Source organism: Tupaia chinensis, unplaced genomic scaffold (assembly GCF_000334495.1).
Source record: "Tupaia chinensis unplaced genomic scaffold, TupChi_1.0 Scaffold000365_1, whole genome shotgun sequence".
NCBI classification, from domain to species: Eukaryota; Metazoa; Chordata; class Mammalia; order Scandentia; family Tupaiidae; genus Tupaia; species Tupaia belangeri.
The window spans coordinates 271,347-279,801 of NW_006159862.1; positions in this window are offsets into that span (position 1 = coordinate 271,347).

The following is an 8,455-nucleotide window of genomic DNA, read 5'->3' on the forward strand; positions in this document are numbered from 1 at the left end:
GTCTGCATCTATTCTCAGAAAATGGATGCTGCTCGTTGGTTACCAGAAAGATTAATCAAACAGATTGATAGTAACAAGTCATCCAGGGATGATGAAAGCCCTGAGATATCTCTCTCTCCTTCCACAGATCAACAAAATAAATATCCTTCTTAAATAACTGATCCTGTTTTGCTTCTTCAACACTACCACTACTGGTTCTGATCCTGGCACTGCTCCTCCTGGCAGAACAGGGGGGTCTCTGTCTTGCTTTACAGGAATGCTGCTGCTTTTACGCCAACAAGTCCAGCATCGTTTGTGACAATCTCTTATTGTCTGCATGGAATGGACCCCTCCCCTTTTTCCTCCCCATACTTGGTCCGATTCTGGGTTTACTGATTGTTTGCTCTTTGGGGCCTGTTCTCTTTAATAAGCTCATGACATTTCTTAAACAACAGATTGATTCCATAAAAATGCAGCCTATCCAAGTCCACTACCACAACCTGGAGATGGAGTATTGCGGAGCCTAGACATTGCTCCTGCCTGAGGCACTGAATTGGTTAGCCAAAGACGGGTAAGAGAGTCTGAGCCTAACAGTTGTACAGTCCTCAAACCTAAGACAGGAAACCCATCCATCATTGCAATGGGATTCTCCAATGATGGGTAAGGATGGATGTGTGACTCTAAAAACGACTCTAACCTAAGACAGGCATGATTCCCCCAGGTTTTTCTCCTCTCTTTGAAAAAATTAAAAAGGGGGACATGTGGCGGGCACTGCATACGGAAGCCATCTTGAGCTATCTGCCATCCTGAGCTATCCACCATCTTAGAAACCATTAGGCTTCACTTCCTCACTGAGCAAACTGTTTCTCAGAAATCATGTGACCAACAGTTCTCCCTGAGGGGCAGTTGGGTTTCTAGGCAATGGGAGAGATCCACCCACATCAATGATTGGCTCATGCTGTTCTATCTCATTTGCATTTCGGGCAACCAATCGGTGCCCACCAGCCTGTATATAGCTCGCCATTTTTCCTCAATAAACAGAGGAAGAAGAAGAAGAAGACTTGATCAGCACCTTGTATTGTCTCCACTCTGTGTGTGTGTGTGTGTGTGTGTGTGTGTGTGTGTGTGTGCGTGTTTGTCCCATCTCTCACTCCCTCCTCCAGGGAACCTGTTCAACTGCCCCCCAGGTCGGGACAAACCTGTAAGGTTAAATTGAAACTTGTTCCAAAATATAGACTTTGTATTCTATTTTAATACATGTATTGGCATCTATCAGACATTGATGTAATTGGCCATAGACAAAATTTCAGCTTATTGGAAAAAAAAAATAGTACATATATGCCATAGGTGATTACATCACTACCATAAAAATAAAAATACAAACATAACTACACAATTTAAAGCCAGAGTAGTTTAATCAAAGTGTTACACTAGTAAGGGGTATCTCTGCTAGAGTAGTGAGTGCCATGAATGATTAAAGTAGTCAAGGACACAAAATAAGCTACATCTGGTATCCTGAAGAAATGCATAACTTTAGAAACATATATTTGAGCCACTTCCATCTCCAAACCTCCGGCCTAAGGGACACTGAGGCAGGGTTCCCTGCACTAGCTTCAGCCCTAGCACCCCACAAGCTCAGAGACACCCTATCTTTGTCAGCCAGGTAGGCCTTTTTATTCCCTTCTCTTCTTTCATTTGATAAGTTCACACTTCACCTTACCACACAGGTCAGCCCCCAGCTCTACAGCAGACCCCACTTTCATCTCCAGACCCCTGACCTAAGGGACACTGAAGCAGGGCCTCATGCCCCAGCTCCAGCCCCAGCACACCCAATCCCAGAGACACTCTATCTCTGTCAGCCAGGTAGGCCTTTTTTTTTCCCGTCTCTTCTTCTTTCATTTGTTAATTTCACACTTCTCCTTACCACACAGGGCCACCCCCAGCTCTACAGTAGACCCCACATCCATCTCCACAGCCCTTGTAAAATGGCACGCTAGTGCACAGCACGCAACTTTTTCTTCATTCTCCTTCTTACTTTCTTTCCTCATTTGGTCCTCTCTTCCTCTTCCTCCACCCTCCTGGATGGACTAGATAGGTCTAGAATCACAGTTCTGAAATACCCTAGTATTGAAAGATTCCCTGGGGTTCTCCCTTTTACTGAACCACCTGCGAAAAAGGAGATAGTGCTCTTCAGAAACCTGAATGGAATATTCCTCTTTGGACCACATTGCTAAACACAACAGAAGAGAGACTTTGGCACTCACTAGTCCACAGGGAAAGGGAAACACATTTGCTTCTAGTCAAAGAAAGATTCTCCTAAAAGGTGTTCCAAAGTGAATACATCTCCCAATGGCTAGAAGTAGAAGAGCCTCAATTCTGAATAAAACAGGAAATAGGTCTCCATCAAAAGAACACAGTGACTGGGGGACCAGCAGTTAGCATAATGGCTATATCGCTGGACTCCCACGTAGTTGACCGCGGTTTGCATCCCGGACCCGGTGGCTTAAAACTCACGCTGGGCACGTGGGCATGCGTGCCCAAGATCCTGAGAGGAGAAGGAGGAGGAGGGATTGCGGCGTGACCATCCCCCCTGGGGGGTGATTTCTTGCTTTCTGTCACTCTGTCTCTCTCTGTCTGTTTGGTGAGTGCACACGCCCTGTGGCAAAAACCTAAAATCGGTTGGGTGGTGGCCCCCGCCCGTGGGAAAAAACCAAAAAAAAAAAAAAAAAAAAAAAAAGTGACTCTCTTTGATTTCTCAAGAAAACAGAGGAAGTTACCAAAATGTTAGAGAAAGAATTTAGAACATTCATGGTGACCAAATTCTATGAGTTGAAACAGAAAAGAGACAATGAACTACAGAACTTTAGGAAGTCCTTCTAAAATATAAAAGAAGAAATGGACACACTAAGAAAGAATCAGATGGAACTATTAGAGATTAAGTCTATAATACAGGAAATCAAAAACTCTCAAAAGTATTAAAAGCTGATTAGACCATGTGAAGATTGAATCTCTGACATGGAAAATAAAACCACTGACCTAGAAAAAAACACCAAAAAGATAGAAAAAAAAAAAAAAAAAAAAAAAAAAAAAAAAAAAAAAAACTCGAGTTTAATATATGAGAAATACTAGATTCCATTAGATGCCCTAACACCTGAATAATTGGTATCCCAGAAGGTGAAAAAACTAATAATGGCATGGAAAATCTATTCCATAAAATCCTGGAAGAAAATTTCCCAAGTCTAGAGAGGTGCTCAAACATCCAGACCCAAGAAATACAAAGGACCCCAAATAGAATCAACCCAAGAAGATCTTCCCCAAAGCAGATCTTGGCCAAACTGGCCAAGACCACATACAAACTGGCAAGAGAAAAACAACAAGTGACTTACACAGGTCATCCTATCAGGCTAACACCTGACCTCTCAACAGAAACATGCAAGCAAGGAAAAAATAAGAAGATGTATTGAAAGTGTTAAGAGAGAAACAATTTCAACCAAGATCATTATATCTTGCAGGATTATCCTTCATGTGGGTAAAAAAGATTAAAATCTTCTCAGATCTTTGGTTTTGGTCAGCATTTGTAAGAGGAGCTACTGAAAAGGTGATTACACCACAGTTCTGAAGAAAGGAACAGAACTAAAATGCTTCCTCTTGAAACAGATATGATGGTGGAAACCCAAGATACAGAAAGAATCAACCATCATATGGTACAGGAGTTTAAACACCTTGTGCTCAATGATAAAAAAGGTAGTGTCAGAGCACTTGGAACGAATCAGGGAATTGAGAGAGTTAACATAAATGTGCAAGGAGGACTGGCCACAAATCAAATTACTGAAGTAAATGCAAAACAAGAGAAATTTTCACAGAACGCAGAGAAAGGGGGAAACTAAACCATGATAAAAGAAGACAAGGAAAGACCAAGAGATACAATCTACACATAATTAGACTATCTGGAATGAAAGACAAAACAAGTAGGTGAAACAATTACTAAGGAACTGTTTGAATAAAATTTCCCAGAGTTGAAGAACCAACTAGATCTACAAAAAGAAAAAAGCTCACATAGTACCTTTATAATTTGACAGACAGAAAGGGAGAAGTAGATATATCCTGGTAGCATTTTTAAATTTCAAGAAAAACATTAAAATTTTACAAATATCTAGACAGAAAGAAAAAAGTTACCTAAGGGCAAAAGTCAGACTGATGTCAGCTTTTTCTCTTGCAATTCCAAATGCTAGAAGATAATGAAACAGCAACATGAATCAAAATAATTGGTGTAGGGAGGCACTTGTATGAACAAACATTCAACCATTAAAACTAGTTGAGGAGAATTAAGTTTAAATAGTTATAATGTGTTAAAAGTTAATACAAAAGTTGATTTGTAAGTTGGGTCTAACATTTTTGTTTACATAGTTTTAAACTGAAAAGGCATGTCAAATGTTTTACAAATAGGTACTGTTTTATTCTTAGTATGTAGGTATTTTCTTAAGCTAAACATAAATACAATAAAAGTGCTTTGTCATTGTGGACAGGACTAGTGAAGGCATTCCAAATGTTAATCTGACAAAACTAGGAAAAGCAGCTGGTACAGTTTTATTTACCATATTCCTAATTATAGAGGGGAAAGAAGCAAGATTGTCCATATTGTTAACACCAATAGTATAAAACAATTGAACAGAGGATGGACAAAACCTTGATTTATGTGCATGTTACAGGAAGAAAAAGCATACTTTCTATGTCATTTAATAGTTCATACAAATAAATTTGATGTTCAGATATGTCTTAACAAAAATAGAACATGTACATCCATTTTTCTGGATTAGAGAGGAAGTGGTAAAAACAGTGTAACAAAATGAAAATATTAAGGATACATAAAGTAGGTTGAAAGAGGTACAGATGAGTTACGCTCATGTATTGATTGAGTATTCCTATTAAAAAGATTCATGGGACCAGTAGTTAGCGTAATGGCTATGTCACTGGACTCCCATGTAGTCGACTGTGCTTCGAGTCCTGGACCTGGTGGCTTAAACTCACGCCAGGCACGTGTGTGTGCGTGCCCAAGATCCCAAGAGGAGAATGGAGGAAAAGAGATTGCGGCATGGCCATCCCCCTGGGGGGTGATTTCTCGCTTTCTGTCTCTCTGTCTCTCTATGTATGTCTGGCGGGTGCACGTGCCCTATAGCAAAAACTTCTAAAAAAAAAAAAAAAGAAAAGAAAGAAAGAAAGAAACCCTGAAGAAAGTACTGTTCCAGGAAAACTTAACAATGAACAGCCAGAAATAAAGGAATAGAAGGCAACCAAGACAACGGCCAATTTAAACATCGGGACAGGTCCAGTAACATCAATGATAATATTGAATATTAGTGGATTAAATTCTCCAATCAAGAGACACAGACTGGCTGAGTAGATTTAAATAAATAAATAAGCAAACAAACAAACAGGGATGGAGAAAGGTTTTCCATTTAAATGGGAGCCACAAAAGAGCTGGAGTCACGATACTAATTTCTGACAAAATAGGCTTTAAAACAAAAACTGATCAAAGAAGGGCACTATATTGTAGTAAAAGGATCAATCGATCAAGAAGATATAACATTTATAAATATCTATGCACCTAACACAGGAGAACCCAAATATGTGAAGGAAAGACTATTATATGTAAAAGGGGAGACAGACTACAACACACTAATTGTTGGAGACCCCAACACTGCACTATCCCCTATGGACAGATCATCTGGACAAAAAAAGTTAAAGAGATAAAGGATCTAAATGATACCATAAATCAAATGGACTTAACAGACATCTACAGAACTTTCCATCCAACACCACAAGATACATTTTTTTCTCACCCCCACATGGAACCTTTTCAAAGATTGACCACAAGATAGGGCACAAAACAAGCCTCTACAGATTCAAAGGCATTGAAACTATACCCAGCATCTTCTCTGACCATGATAGAATTAAACTTGAGTTTAATTTCAAGAGAAATCCTCAAAAATACTCAAATACATGGAAACTAAATAACCTACTCCTGAATGACTCCACAACTACTGAAGAAATAAAGACTGAAATCAAAAGATTCATGGAAGCCAATGACAATGAGGACATGAGTTTCCATAATCTTTGGGACACTGCTAAAGCAGACATAAGAGGAAAGTTCACTCTCTCTGTCAGCCAGGTACACTTTTATTTTTCCTCTCTCCCTCTCCTCTTCTTTCATTTGTAAATTTCTCTCTTCTCATTACCACATAGAAACACCCTCAGCCCTACAGACACCCTACTCTCATCTTCCGACGCCTGGGCCAGGAACTCTGAGGCAGGACTTCCCACCATAGCTCCAGCCCAGGGACACCCAAGCCAGAGACCCCCTCTCTCTGTCAGCCAGGTACAATTTTTTCCCCTCTCTCATTCTCCTCTTCTTTCATTTGTAAATTTCTCTCTTCTCGTTACCACATAGGAATACCCTCAGCCCTACAGACACCCCGCTCCCATCTTCTGACCCCTGACGAAATCGTGCTAGTGCAGCACATGACTTTTCCTTTATTCTCCTTATTATTTTCTTCCCACTTATTTGGTCCTCACTTCCTTTATCTACACCATCCCTGGTGGTTTAGATAGGTCTAGAATTACAGTTCTGAAATATTCTAGTATTTTAAGACTCTCTGGGATCTTCCCTTTCACTGAACCACCTATGAAAAAGGAGATACTTTTCTTTGTACACCTGAAGAGAATACTACTCCTTGGATCACGTTGCTAAACACAACAGAAGAGAGACTTTGGCAGTCTTCATTCCACAGCAAAAAGGAAATACACTTGCTCCTATTTGAGGAAACATTCTCTTTTTTTTTTTTTTTTTTGAGAGAGATTTTTGCCATAGGGCACATGCGCTCGCCAGACAGACAGAGAGAGACATAGAGACAGAAAGTGAGAAATCACCCCCCAGAGGGGATGGTCACACCACAATCCCTTCTCCTCCATTCTCCTCTCAGGATCTTGGGCACGCACGCACACGCGCCTGGCATGAGATTTAATGGCTATGTCGCTGGGAATCCCAGCTAACTGCTGGTTCCCGAGCAAACATTCTCTTAAAAGGCATTTCAAAGGGAACAAATCTCCCAATGGTTAGAAGTAGAAAATCCTCAGGTCTGAATAAAGCAGGAAATATATCTCCAGCAAAAGACCATAGTGACTCCCTTCCTTTTCTTGAAAAAAATAGAGGACATTGCCGAAATGTCTGAGATAGAATTTAGAACATTCATGTTGAACAAATACTATGAGCTGGAACATAAAAGAGACAATGAACTACAGGAGAAGAGAAAGTTCTTCCACAATATGAAGGAAAAAAATGGACCTGCTAAGAAATAATAAGATGGAACTATTAGAGATGAAGTCTGTAATACAGGAAATCAAAACCCCAAGGCACATCTTAGCCAGACTGGCCAAGACCACAGATAAAGACAAGATACTAAAACTGGCAAAAAAGAAACGACAAGGGACTTACGAAAGTCATCCCATCAGGCTAACAACACCAGACCTCTCAACAGAAACCATGCAAGCAAGGAGAGAGTGGGAAGATGTATTGAAAGTGTTAAGAGAGAAACAATTTCAACCAAGATTATTGTCCTGCAAGATTATCCTTCATATGGGAAAAAGTATTAAAATCTTCTCAGACAAACAAAACCTGAAAGAATTTGCCAGCACCAGGCCAGCTCTCTAAGAAACCCTGAAGGAAGTACTGCTCCAGGAAAACTAAAGCAGTGACAGCCAGAAACAAAGGAGTAAAACGCAACTAAGACAATGGCCAACTTAAACGCTGGGACAGATCCAGTAACATCAATAATAACATTGAATGTTAATGGATTGAATTCTCCAATCAAGAGATACAGACTGGCTGACTGGATTAAAAAACAAAAACCCTCTATCTGTTGCCGACAGGTAACTCACTTCATGGATAAAGATATACATAGACTGAAAGTGAAGGGTTTGAAAAAGGTTTTCCATGTAAATGGGAACCAAAAAAGAGCTGGAGTCGCAATACTAATCTCTGACTAAATAGGCTTTAAAACAAAAACTGTTCGAAGAGACAAAGAAGGCCACTATATTGTAGTAAAAGGGTCAATTGATCAAGAAAATATAACGCCTATTAATATTATGCACCTAACACAGGAGCACCCAAATATGTGAAGGAAAGACTGCTAGATCTAAAAAGGGAGATAGATTACAAAACACTAATTGTTGGAGACCTCAACACTATCCCCTCTGGATAGATCATCTAGACAAAAAATAGGTAAAGAGATAAAGGATCTAAATGATATCATAAATCAAATGGACTTAACAGATATCTATATAATTTTCTATCCCAAAACCTTGAGAGACTTTGGCAGTCTTCATTCCACAGCAAAAAGGAAACACTTTTTTCTTGCTACCACATGGAACCTTCTTGAAGATTGACCACATCATAGGACACAAAGCAAGCCTCTACAGC